The sequence below is a fragment of the Pan troglodytes genome, chromosome 18 (genome assembly GCF_028858775.2).
Source record: "Pan troglodytes isolate AG18354 chromosome 18, NHGRI_mPanTro3-v2.0_pri, whole genome shotgun sequence".
NCBI lineage: Eukaryota > Metazoa > Chordata > Mammalia > Primates > Hominidae > Pan > Pan troglodytes.
Window position 1 is genome coordinate 11,149,836 of NC_072416.2, and position 14,264 is coordinate 11,164,099.

A 14,264-nucleotide genomic window follows, 5' to 3' on the forward strand; every position below is an offset into this window, starting at 1 on the left:
CTGCCCTGGAGCCACCATGCTGAAGAGTCCACAGGGAGATACACAAGGAGAAAGAAAGTGATTCCCAGGAAGCCTGCATCAGTCAGGAATCTCCAGAGGGACAGAACTCATAGGATATATGTATATATGAAAGGGAATTTATTAGGCAGAAGTGACTCACACAATCATAAGGCAAAGTCCCATGATAGGCTATCTGCAAGATGGGGAAGAAAGAAGCCAGTAGTGCTCAATTCAAGTCAAAAAGCCTCAAAACCAGGGAAGCCGACCATGCAGCCTTCAGCCTGTGGCCAAAGAGTGTTGTTTAAGTGGTTGTTTAGAAGTGTGTAGCACCTCCCCTGCTCCCTTCCCCCTGCTCCAGACTTGTAAGATGTTCCTGCTTCCCCTTCACCATCCACTATGATTGTAAGTTTCCTGAGGCCTCCCCAGCTATGCTTCCTATACAGTCTGTATAATTAAACCTCTTTTCTTTATACATTACCCAGTATCAGGTATTTCTTTAGAGCAATGCAAGAACAGACTAATATAGCAAGGAACTACCTCTGGACAATCCGGGAAGACTTGGTAAAGCCGATGAAATTTGAGCCTGATCTTGGAGTATGTTTTCAAGGTGAAATAAGGGGAAAATACATTGAGGACAGAAATGATACCACATGATTAAAGCACACATAAAAGAGGAAGATTTTTTTCTCTGGAATTTAGATATTTTAGGACACACGCATGCACACACACACACACACACACACACGGGCTTCAAAAAGTTCATGTAAAAGTGGAATTAAAAGATAAAAATGGGCCGGGCACGTTGGTTCATATCTGTAATCCCAGCACTTTGGGAGGCCAAGGGAAGAGGATTGCTTAAAGCCAGGAGTTCAAGACCAGCCTGGCCAACATGGTGAAACCCTGTCTCTACTAAAAATACAAAAATTAGCCAGTCGTGGTGGCAGGCACCTGTAATCCCAGCTACTTGGGAGACTGAGGCAGGAGAATCATTTGAACCCAGGAGGCAGAGGTTGCAGTGAGCCGAGATCATGCCACTGCACTCCAGCCTGGGTGACAGAGTGAGACTCTGTTTCAAAAAAAACAAAAATAAAACAAAACAAAGAAGGATAGAAATGAAAATATAAACTTTATTTCTCAACAGAATTTCCATCAAGTTCAGGACACTTTTGTAAGCAATGATACCAGCCATTAGTCCATCCCTAAAGAACTGAGAGTCCTGGGAATTCAACCATCTCAATGTAGTCTTTTTCATACTATTAACTGGAAAAAAATGAGTGCCCTTTAAAGATATTTTAAGATTAGGAAACAAAAAGAAGTCCGAAGTAGCCAAATCAGGGCTATAAGGGAGATGTCTAAGGATTTCCCATCAAAACACTTGCAAAATTGCCTTTGTTTGATGAGAAGAATGAGCAGCAGCATTGTCATGATAGAGAAGAAATTTCTGGTGAAGGTTTCTCAGGTGATTTCCTGCTAAAGCTTTGGCTAAGTTTCTCAAAACACTCTCATACTAAGCAGATATTATCATTCACTGACCCTCCAAAAAGTCAACAAGCAAAATGTCTTGAGCATCTCAAAAAAGTATTGCCTTGACCTTTGCTCTTGACCAGTCCACTTTTACTTTGACTGGACCACTTCCACCTCTTGGTAGCCATTGCTTTGATTGTGTTTTATCTTCAGGATCATACTGATAAAGTCATGTTTCAGGTCCTGTTACAGTTCTTTGAGAAATGCTTTAGGATCTTGATTCTATTTGTTTAAAATTTTCATTGAAACCTCTTCTCTTATCTGCAACAAATCTGGACACAACAGTTTTGGCACCCATCAAGTAGAAAGTTTGCTCAATTTTTTTTTTTTTTTTTGAGATGGAGTCTCACTCTGTCACCAGGATGGAATGCAGTGGTGCAACCCCTGCCTCCCTAGTTCAAGAGATTCTCCTGCCTCAGCCTCCCGAGTAGCTGGAACTACAGGCTTACACCACCATGCCCAGCTAATTTTTGTATTTTTAGTAGAGACAGGGTTTCACCATGTTGGTCAGGATGGTCTGGATCTCTTGACCTCGTGATCTGCCCACGTTGGCTTCCCAAAATGCTGGGATTAGAGGTGTGAGCCACTGCGCATGGCCCCCAATCTTAATTTTTAATTCTTTTTTTTTTTTTTTTTTGAGATGGAGTCTCACTCTGTTGCCCAGGCTGGAGTGCAGTGGCGCGATCTCAGCTCACTGCAAGCTGCGCCTCCCGGGTTCATGCCATTCTTCTGCCTCAGCCTCCCAAGTAGCTGGGACAATTTTAATTTTTGAGTCAGAATTGTGTATGCTGAACCAATTGAGATGCCTGTGGTGTTGGCTATTGTTTCTGTGGTTAATGACTGATTCTTTTCAATTAGGGCATGAACGAGATTAATTTTTTCCTCGCAGATTGATGTGGATGGTCTGCCACTGTGGGCTTCATCTTCAACATCATCTCATATCTTCTTACAACCAGTTATCCATTTGTAAACTGCTGATTTCCTGGGGGCATTGTCCCCATAAACTTTTCATGAAGCATCTCACCATTCTTCCACTCAAGTCTCACCATAAATTTGATGTTTGTTCTTGCTTCAATTATAGCAGAATTTATGTTTCTCAGGGAGGGGCTCTTTTCAAACGAATGTCTTGTCCTTCTGAGTGTCTAAAACTAGATTGACTTCAGACATACTGTAACAAGTTAAAACAAGTTTATTTTGGTGGAAAAAAGAAACAGAAATCCAAGCATAGTTTTTTCACTATGCATGGAAAATTCACATTTCCATGAACTTTCTGAAGACCCCTTATGTATATATAAAAGTTAATTGGCTGAAACACTGAGCATATCAGGACAAATGGCAGGAAGCAAAGCTACAAAGGTCAGGTGGGTGCTAAGACCTATCCTACCATATAGTTATAGTCATCAGCGTCCTGGTCAGACATAAATCAAGGCAGAGACCATTCAACTGTCATAATCTTAGAAGATTTTATTGGCTGCCTATTACCTTCCCATAAGTGTGAATCACAGACCAAACATAATTGTGAGGTTATGCAACAACTTCCTCAATTCACTCCCCTCCAATCACAATGATAACCTTAAAGGGAAACACAACTTGCTTCTTTGAACTTCACCTTTGTCCTGAGAGAAGTGAAATTCCCAAACTGACCGTGGCTTAAAACAACTAAATGTGTATTTTTAACACTGGAAGCACGCATGCTTCGCCTTTTTCCATGGAAAGCTTAGTAAACAGAGGTGCTATAACCGGCTCCACTGCCTGAAGGCACATTTGTTTAATCAAGGTACTCTAATAAAATTAGCAGAGAACAAGGAGAGCCATTATGCAAACAACAAACAATTCAAAGCGATCCAGACTCAGATCTCCCTCCAAGAGTGGCAGTGGAGTGGCAGATCTAATGTCCTTATATCTGTTCTCTGTATGAGCATTCATGAAATGCCATAGAAACCAAATATTAAAACACCCACAATTTTAAGAGACAAGGTAGGTGATGGAAGCCACCAAGAAGCAAGGAGCTCTCTAGGGAAGTGGCAAGAAGGGAGAGAGCCATTCAGAAGCCATGCAAGCCTGTTAAGGAGCTAAGTAGTTGGAATGTCTGGATGACTCCCTAAATAAACACTGAAACACTTTAAATTTGTACATAAATAAAACTAAACCACAGTAGTCAACATAGGAAAGCCAACTATTGTGTTTTGTTTTTGCTGTTAAACACCTTGAAGACATCACTTCGTTCATGTATTCTACAAATATTGGTTAAGCATCGACTATATGCCAGGCACTCTTTTACGTATTGAGGATACAGAAGTGAATAACCCAGGCAAGACCTCTGTCCTTATGGAACTTATGTGATAGAAGGAGATGGTAAACCCATAAACAGATGGATCTGTTAATGATGACAACAATGAAGAAAATAAAATTGGGTAACTAGAGAAGGAAATTGACTAAAACAGGAGAAGGGGTCAAGTTTAGCCTGGTCAGGCAAGAGGTGACATTTAAACTGAAGAGGAGACATTTGACCTGACACCAGATGATAATAAGAAGCTAATCTTACAAAGATCTAGGGGATATGGATTCTATGCAGGAGTGACACCCTGAGGTTGGAAGCAGCCTCAAAGCTTTAAAGAACAGAAGGGAGGTCAATGCAGCTGGAAGATCATGGTGAAGAAGAGTCGGGAAATATGGTTGGAGAGAAGGGCACGGGCCAGATGATGAAGGGCCTGGCAGGCCAAGGTAAAGAGCTTGGATATTATTTAAATGCAATGGGGACTGAGTGCAGTTGCTCGTGCCTCTAGTCCCAGCACTTTGGGAGGCCAAGGCAGGAGGATCACTTGAGACCGGGAGTTCAAGGCCAGCCTGGGCAACATAGTGAGACCCTGTCTCTTAAAAAAAAAAAAAAAAAAAAGCAATGTTCTTTACTTAGCCAAGCATAGTGGTGCATGCCTGTGGTCCCAGATACTCAGGAGGCTTAGATGGGAGGATCACTTGAGCCCAGAAGTTCAAGGCTGCAGCGACCTGTGATTGCACCACTGCATTCCAGCCTGGGTGGCAGAGCAAGACCCTGTCAATCAATCAATCAATCAATTATGTGATGGGAAGTCATTGGAAGTTTTTGAGAAGAAAGATGGGATCTGATCTACATTACTAATCATTGCTATAAATACTGTATGGGCAATAGACTGATAATAAGGCACAAAGGAGGAAGCATAAAAACCATGGTAGTTGCCCCAGCAAAAGATAATAGAAGTTTGGACTTGAGTAGCCACAGTGGGAATTATTTCACTTACTCTTGACAATGACCCATACAGTAAGTACCAGCCTGCTCTTTTCACAGGTGAAAAAACTGAGGATGGTCATGGATTATATATTAATAACATGATGAGTCACACAACTAGTGAGTAGCAGAGCCAAGATTCACTCAGGTCTGCAAGAACCAAAGCCCCACACCTCCTCTCTCATACCTCTCTGCCACCAAGTGGAGTCGAGAGCTGTTAGGAGGGTCAGCAGAGTTCAGAGGCATGGATTCCCAGGCCCTCAAACCCAAGATCAGCAGCACTCTCCCTGAGGAAGGAAGGAATAGTATTTGGCAATAAAAAGGTGGATACATGTAATGCATGTCACGTAACACAGTGAACCTCAAAGATGCCTCGCTGGGGATCAGCCTTTCTCAAAAAAAGACATACTCCATGATCCCATTTACATTAAATTCTAAAAGAGGCAAAATTAATACATGGTGAAAGAAACCAGAACAGTGATTAACTGGGGGAAGCGGAAGTTTTATACTTTAAGTATGATAATAATCAGTTTTGTCACGTCATCACAAGGAAGCTTTTCTCAGTATCAATGCATAAATAAACTTAAAAAACAAAAAACCAAGATCAGCGATGCAAGCATTGTTATATAAGGAAATTCTGAATGCTGAACACTGCCAGACCCATGAACTGGAGATTCGCCATCTAAGATGTTTGCCAGTTCTATGTCACCCTTACAAATGTGGAGCATTTGCGAACCGTCAGTCTTAAAAACCAGCAAGCGGGAGACGACATGTAGAAATGGCACCTCAAAAGGGAAAGGAAAAGAAGGAAGAACAGGTCATCAGCCTTGGACCTCGGGTGGGTGTAGGAGAGAATGTATTTGGTGTCTGCCAAATTTTTGCATCCTTCACTGACACTTTGGTCCATGTCACTTTTGTCCATGGCTGGAAGATACAGCTTCCATCTGCATCCATTTGCTGCAAAGGGCATGATTTTTGTTCTTTTAGATCTTTCTGTCAAAGAAACCCTCTGCCGTGTTACTGGTGGGATGTAGGTGAAGGCAGACCCAGATGAAACCTCACCATAAGCTGCCATGCTGGCCACCCAGGATGTGGCCCAGAGGTGCAAGGAGCTGGGCATCACTGCCCTACACATCAAACTCTGGGCCACAGGAGGAAACAGGAACAAGTCCCCTAGACCTGGGGCCCAGATGTCCCTCAGAGTCCCTTGCCTGCTCAGGTATGAAGATCCAGCAGACTGAAGATGTCACTCCATTTCCCCTCTGACAGCACTCCCAGGAAGGGGGGTCACCGTGGTTGCCCCCCTTTGAGGGCTCCTCAAAATATTTTCTGTTAATTAATTGCTTTCCTGTAAGAAAATGAAAAGCCAACCAATATGCCCTGAGCACTAATTATATGCCAGAGCCTCTTCTAAAAGCTTGACATGTTGAATCCACCAACAACCCTTGGAAACTGGTTCCAGGATTATTCCCACTTTAGAAATGAGAATGCTACAGCACTGAAGGACTGAGATCCTCTGATTGTTTGCTTATATCCCCAGTGAGACTAGAAACTCCTTGAGTCAGGTTCCATGTTCTGTGGCTTCATGGATCCTCAGGTGCCGTGATAATGCCAGCCGCAGAGTAGGTACTCAAGAAGTGGGGCAAAAATCAAAACCACAATGAAATATCAACTCACACCAATCATAATGGCTATTACTAAAAAGTCAAAAAACACAGATGTCGGTGGGGCTGCAGAGAAAAGGGAACGCTAAACCTCTGTTGATGAACAGTAAATTTGTTCAGCCCCTTTGGAAAGCAGCTTGGAGAGTCCTCAAGGAACTTAACACAGAACAACCATTCAGCCCAGCAACCCCATTACTGGGTATATACCCAAAGGAAAATAAATCATTCCACCAAACAGACACATGCACTCACATGGTCATCAAAGCACTATTCACAATAGGAAAGACAATACACAATAGCAAGGAAATCAACCTAGGGGCCCATCCATGATGGGCTGGATAAAGAAAATGTGCACCATGGAATACTATGCAGCCATAAAAAAGAGAAAAATCGTGCCTTTTGCAGCAATATGGATGTAGGTGTAGGCAATTATCCTAAGCGAATTAACACAAAAACAGAAAACCAAATACCACATGTTTTGACTTATAAGTGGGAGCTAAATATTGAGTACTCATGGTTATAAACATGAGAACAATAGCCACTGCAGACCACTGGAGCAGGGAGAGCAGGTGGGGAACAAGGATTGAAAAACTAACTATTGGATACAGTGCTTACTACCTGGGTTATGGATTCAATCACACACCAAACCTCAGCATCACACAATACACCAGGTTAAAAACAAACAAACAAAACCTGCATATATACCCCCTGAATCTAAAACAAAAGTTGAAAAAAGCATAAAAATGTGCAGCAAAAGAATGGATGCTGTGTTCTTAGTTCTCCCTCCTGCTCTCCCCTCTCTCTCTCTCTTTCTCTCTCTCTCTCCTCACCCCCACCACTTCAGTCTTATTGGCCAAGTGCCTTATATCACTACCCAATTTAATTCTAACAACAACCCTACAAAGTCCTTCTCTTTCTGCCTATTTTGTACATGAGAAACTGGGACTCTCAGAGGTTTCAAGTTTTAGAATTAATGTTTTGACTCAGGGATTTTTAACAACGATCTTACATGTTCAGCCCAAGGATGGGACTCCTCCTGAGAACCCTAGGTCTGGGGAAAAGTTGCAAATGGAAACGAATAAATCCTGAGGTTGTCTCTAAAGGTGTAACTACAGGGCTCCATAAATGATATTAACAGCTGTGTCTCTACGGCTCTACTAAAGTCAAAAGTGATGCTGTTGATTAAAAATAAATAAATTAAAATAAATAAAGAAGAATGACTGCTCAACCATCGGCTGAAACCATGTTGTCCTGTGCCAAGTGTCAGCTTCAGGATAGGTTTTGATGTGGGAAGAGTTAAGCCTTGAGTTATTATCAGAATTAGGGTGCTTTATTGGTTCACATCGTCCAATCTTCCCCAGCCACTATGGTTTTGCTGAAACATTAAACTACTTTAAACTTTCATTTTCCTCTTAAAACTAAATTAGTTTGGAGGAAATTGTATTTTCCGAGCTCCAGCACCAGCCTCAGGCAGAGGGAGTTACAGTACAGCGCACAGATAAACAACAATCACGGCCTAATTACTAAGTGGTAAGCGCAGTGTTTCTCAACTTACATTTGCTTTGGAGTTTCTGGGGTTGTGCAGGGAGGCAGCTCTCAAGCAGATTTCCTCAAGAAGCTTTGGGTATTTTTTCTTTTTTACTTTTTAATTTAGTTTCAGGGTGTACATGTGCAAGTTCGTTATCTGGGTATATTGTATGATGCTGAGGTTTGGGGTATGGCTAAACTTGTCACCCAGGTAATGAGCATAGATAGGACCCAACCTAGTTTGTCAATATTTACCCCCTCCATCCCTCCCCGCTCTGGTAGTCCCCAGTGTCTGTCATTCTCATCTTTATGTCCATGTGCACCCAATGTTTAGCTTCCACTTATAAGTGAGAGCATGTGGTATTTGATTTTCTGTTTCTGCATTGATTTGCTTGGGATAATGACCTCCGGCTGCATCCATGTTGCTGCAAAAGGCATGATTTCGTTTTTTCATGGCTGCATGGTATTCCATGGGGTATGTGCACCACGTTTTCTTTATCCAGCCCACCACTGATGGACCTCTAGGTTGATTCCACATCTTTGCTGTTGTGAATAACGCTGTGATGAACATACGAGAATATGTGTCTTTTTGGCAAGAATACACGTTGTCTTTTTGGCAAGATGATTTGTGATCCTGTGGGTATATACCCAGTAACAGGATTCTTGAATCCAACGGTAGCTCTGTTTTTAGTTCTTCGAGAAACCTCCAAATTGCCTTCCACAGCAGCCGAACTAATTTACATGCCCACCAGCAGTGTATAATTTGAGTTATTTATATGGTGGTCTTCTACATCTGTAGCTACAGAAAGGGGAAGGACAAAGAAATTTACAAAGCACCTAATACTCTTCTGCACTACTAGGTACTAAAGTATGTTATTTCATTCTTACTAGTAGTAATAGGAGATGCCCATTTTATAGAGAAGGACTCTTGAGGCTGGGTCTAACAGATGAAGGCTGATCTACTGAGGTCCTGCTGCATGCTAGAAAATACGCTGGGCTCTTCTTTTACTATAACACACATCCATTCCTCTGTCTGCCCCGCATGTCGATTCTTTGGGGAAATGCTCTTTCTTTCATATCAACCATACATACTATCCCCAAGAAGTCATGTGATTGAATCTGAGCCCATCTTGGGACCTTAGTCATGTGATTAAAACTGAGCCAATTATAGGACGTCCAACAGTCATGTGATTAAAACTCAGCCAATCACAGGACCTCACCACCCTGGCCACAGTGATTGGTCTAAGAGGCAGGAACATGATAGGAGCCAACCCGATCATTCCTCTTCCTCAGAATTTTTCCACCTGGAGCTGGAAGTAGGATTCTGCCCTCTCTGGTGAAAAACCTGGGAAAAGTCTAATTTTTACCTTTTGGTGGCCATGGGGGCTAATGAAAGCCATTCTCAGAAAGACAAAATAGATGCTTGGCAGGAATATAGAAGAAAGCTGAGAGGTGGGAGGAGAAAGAACCTCTCTGTTTCTTGCTGTATTTCCTTCCTGTCCATAGCTGAGTTACTATGCCCATAACATACCTACCACCTTTTGCCCTAGCTGAATCCAGTCAGGATGGCCATTTGCAAGCAAGAGTCCCGATGACAATCTCATCACCATATCTAATTTATTGGGCACATACTGTATGGCAGGCACTAATCTAAGTGTTTCTCTTGTCTTGACTCATTAAATCCAAATTAATTTTTTTTTTGAGACAGTCTTGCTCTGTCACGGAGGCTGGAGTGCAGTGGCGCCGAATCTCAGCTCACCGCAACCTCTGCCTCCTGGGTTCAAGCGATCCTCCTGCCTCAGCCTCCCCAGTAGCTGGGATTACAGGCATGCGCCACCACGCCTGGCTAGTTTTTGTATTTTTAGTAGAGACAGGGTTTCACCGTGTTGGCCAGATTGTCTTAATCTCCTGACCTTGTGATCCACCCGCCTCAGCCTCCCAAAGTTCTGGGATTACAGGCGTAAGCCACCGCTCCCGGCCAAATCCACACAATTGTATGAGGTAAGCACCAGTGATACTTCCCTTTTACGTTTAAGAAAAGTGAGGCATGGAGATATTAAAGCGATTTGCACAGAGTCACAAACCCAGAGTTTCTTCAACAGAAAAATGTGGAATATATAGGTCTTTTCAAAATCAGTGCCTACTTACAAACATTGTGAGTTTCTTTGCAGGAAATATTGACAAAGTCTATACTGATCTGGTGCCTCCAGAAGGTTTACTCAAGGGTTCACCCTCCTCCAGCCTCTCACCCCAGAAGGGCCATAAAACCATTCTCAGAAATAGATTCCTCTCTGCTATGGGCTAAGGACCGAATATCCCATTTCACAGATGGGAAAAAACAAGTATTAGAGTTTAAGTAAGAGTCTCAATGTGGTGGAGCTAGGATTCTCACCCAACTTCAGAGCTAACACTTTAAATATCTTCCCTCTATTCCTTCAAGATGAACTCATCTTGTTAGATTTGCTCAGATGCTGCACCAGTTCACAGCCCCGAGCTGATCTCTTTTTATTTCTGCAAATGAAAATATCTTTATTGTGTTTTCTTTTTCTGCTGAATCTGAAGATGACACAGGCTGCCTGACATTATTCTCATCAGCAATGCCCCAGCCCACAGATGGTGAGGGCTGAAACTTCCTGTTAGACAACTGTTTCAAACTTTCAGGGCTGATTGCCCCTGGCAGAAGCAGCCCCAAACCAACCAGAGTGTTTGATGCTGCAAGAGTGTGTCAAGACTGCCTAGCCATTTGCTAGTCCCTTTTAATTTTGAGAGTGAATGGGAGAGGCTGGCTGTGCAGAACAGAGGGGAAGGCAGAAAGACAAGGAGAGAGAAGGACAAGGTGAGAAGAAATGGTGATTTTGCAAAGCAGCAGTCAAGAGTAAAACTGATACCATTATTGCTCATTTCCTCCCTGGGATCCTGATAAGACAGGACATTTGCGGTTGCTCTTGAAAATGAGGGTTTGGCCAGGGTGACCTTGTACATAAGCATGCTTCATTCGCTGAAGAACCCAAAGCTCTTCCTGATCCAGGCACTGCGGTGGGCGTGGTCTGAGAAGAGTCCCTCATGTCCCCATCAAAACCTTGTCTCATGAGTGGACTCTGAAAACTATTTATGCATGTCTGCAAGTGGCATCTTTGGAGTGGAAGGAGGTAGCAACATTATCAATTAACAGGACGGGCGCAGTGGCTCACACCTGTAATTCCAGCACTTTGGGAGGCTGAGGCAGGCAGATACTTGAGGTCAGGAGTTCGAGACCAGTCTGGCCAACATGATGAAACCGCATCTTTACTATGAATACAAAAAGTAGCTGAGTGTGGCGGCGGGCACCTGTAATCCCAGCACTCTAGAGGCTGAGGCATGAGAATCACTTGAGCCCAGAGGGCAGAGTTTGCAGTGAGCTGAGATTATGCAACTGCACTCCAGCCTGGACAACAAAAGACAGACTCCATCTAATATATATATATATATGTGTATGTATATATATATATACACATGTGGTCCTAGCATGACTGGAATGTCAAAATCGAGTCTCTTGCAGCAAATATTAACAGTCTATACTGCTCCAGTGCCCCTAGCAGCTTTACTCGAGGGCTAACCCTCCTCCAGCCTCCCACCCTATGAGTTCCATAAAACCATTCTCAGAAATAGATTCCTCTGTGCTCTGGGGTATGAGGGATATTTTTGGACAAGGGCTTTATTTGCTTTCTATTGATGCTATAACAAATTACTACAAACTTCGAGGCTTCTGAACTCAAATCTATGATCTTACAATTGTAGAATCTGAAACTGATCTCACTGGGCTGAAATCAAAATATTGGCAGGGTTGCATTTCTTCTGGAGGCTCTAGGGAAGAATTCATTTCCATGTCTTTTCTGCTTCTAGATGTCACCTACATTCCTTGGCTCAGGACCCCTTCCTCTCAAGAAAAGACTAAATCCTTCTCATGCTCTTGTCTCCTGGCTCCCTTTCTTTTCTCTCTTTCTCCGCCTCTTATAATAACCCCTGTGATTACAACAGACTCACCCCAATAATCCAGGATAATCTTTCCATCTCAGTGTCAGCTGATTAGCAACCTTAATTCCATCTGCAACTTTAATCCCCCTTTGCCATGTAACCCAATATGTTCACAGATTCCAGGAACTAAGATATGGATATCTTTGGGGATGGGAGGGGTCATTATTCTGCCTATGATAATTATTCTGCTACCATGGAGGTTTTAGCAAAATTCTTAATAGCACAATCAAAGCCCCTGCCCTGCTTGCAGGAACAGCAAGAAGATTCAAGCAGAGATGTAGAAATTAACCTGGCAATGTCCTTGCCTCTCTTCAGTGCATTATCCCTTCCTTTTTCATTATCTAGAGAAATATTCATACATATACACTCATACATAGGTATTTGCTGAAGTGCCATTGCTACAACAGAACTACAGAAAACCAGTTAGCAATAATGATATAGATTTATTACTGCAAATATGGAAGAATCTCCAAAACAGCACTCCCTTTATAAAACAATAACACATACTTTTTATGCACACACAAACACCACACCCTCCTCTGTCCAAGTATTGATACACGCTTGCTTACATTGTGAGTGTCCTCTAAGGCTACTGTGTGGCCATAGTGTCAACACAGGTCATGGTTAGACCACCAAGATGTTGATTCAAAGGAAGCACGACGGTCACGCCAGGGGCCATCATGCCACGCTGTGACTGTGCAGCGTCAATATGTCCTCAACATGCAGGCACTGCTGGACAGCCCAAGCTGGCAGGAGGCCCTGAATAGGTTGGTGAAGACTCGTGCTATACCCCCAGGGTGTCTGTCTTCTGGGTCATTCATTGGCTCTCAGGCTGTTGCTGGGAGGAATGGATTGGCCAAGCTAATGCGTTCAGCTCTTGGAGAAGCATGGATGAGATGCCAGTGCAGACGTCACTGCACTCTGAAGACCAGTGCATCTTGAGGCTGTGGGTGGGCTCTTCATGAGCGTTCAGACGTCCTCTCAGTCAGCTTAAGCTCTGGCACGGAAACTGTCAAAGTCTCCAAACTGAAGGCATTAATTTTCCTTCTTTTCTTGGGTTGAATGTCACAGTTAAAGTCACTAAGAAAGCCTCCTTTCTGTTTGTTTCTATCCTTTGCATCTCTCTTTGCACTCTCCCTGTATCTCTCCCTGACTTCCCTCCCTCCCTCGCTCTCTCTTCCTTTCTCTCCTCCTCAGTGCCAGCTCTCGAGCTCATGTCCCAGGCTCTGCCACACAATATCCTATAACAAAAACTCCAGCTAGGTGCAGTGATTCACACTTGTCATCCCAACACTTTGGCAGGCCGAGGCAGGTGGATCACTTGAACTCAGGAGTTTGAGACCAGCCTGGGCAACATGATGAAACCCCATCCCTACAAAAAATAAAAATAAAATTAGCTGGGTGTAGTGGCATGCACCTGCAGTCCCAGCTACTCAGGAGGCTGAGGCAGGAGGATTGCTTGAGCCCGAGAGGTCGAGGCTGCAGTGAGCTGTGATTGGGCCACTGTTCTCCAGCAGAGAGCAACAGAGTAAGACCCTGTCTCAAAAAAAAAAAAATTTCAGCAGCCAAGTCAGCCCCAAACATAAAGGAAGCAGAGCCTACCCTTCCACATCCAAAACGCCAGTGCGTTTGGTAGGAACCATCCCTATTTTTAAGTAGGCTGCAATACTACCCGTGACAAAAGTCTGATTCTTCTCTAGAAAAGCAGAGATTGCCAGTTTCTCAACATCCCCATATGAGTGCCCTGTACCCGCTTGCAGTCAGCAGTTTTATTGTTAACTTTCTCCATAAGGAAACTCACTCCAGAACTGTTTGGGAAAGAAACTGGGAGAGAGGGGAAAAAATAATAATTTTGTATCCAACTCTTGTCAGTTGCAGATTTTTTTTCTTCCCATTTTATGTATCTAGTCATCATCTTGCATACATAAAACTTAAGCACCACTGCATTGTTAGCATTTTGCAGAGAGAGATTTTCTCATACAGCACTACCAATTTACTTGAAAGAATAGCTGAAGTCTGTATTTACAGCTAACGGGCCCATGCTTGTTTATAATGCTCCCAGTGAGCCAGGTGACAGATGCCATTGGCTTTCCTTCACTCTCTTCCTCATCCGTGTAAGGTGCAGGCTTATTATAAATGTGCTTTTTCTATGACAAGGACAAGAGCCACCACTCTGAGCCTCTTCTTAAGGAAGACAGCAATGGTATTGATGGGGTAAATGGATTGAACCTCCAGTGCTGGGTTTATATCCTAGATCTGTCACTTTTTAT

At 43.2% G+C, this 14,264-nt stretch overlaps 1 pseudogene; it reads left to right on the top strand.

Annotated features, from left to right (window-relative positions):
* Nucleotides 1–5,567: 5,567 nt before the first annotated feature.
* LOC100611532 (small ribosomal subunit protein uS11-like) lies at nucleotides 5,568–6,125 on the top strand (annotated as a pseudogene).
* The last annotated feature ends 8,139 nt before the right edge of the window (nucleotides 6,126–14,264 follow it).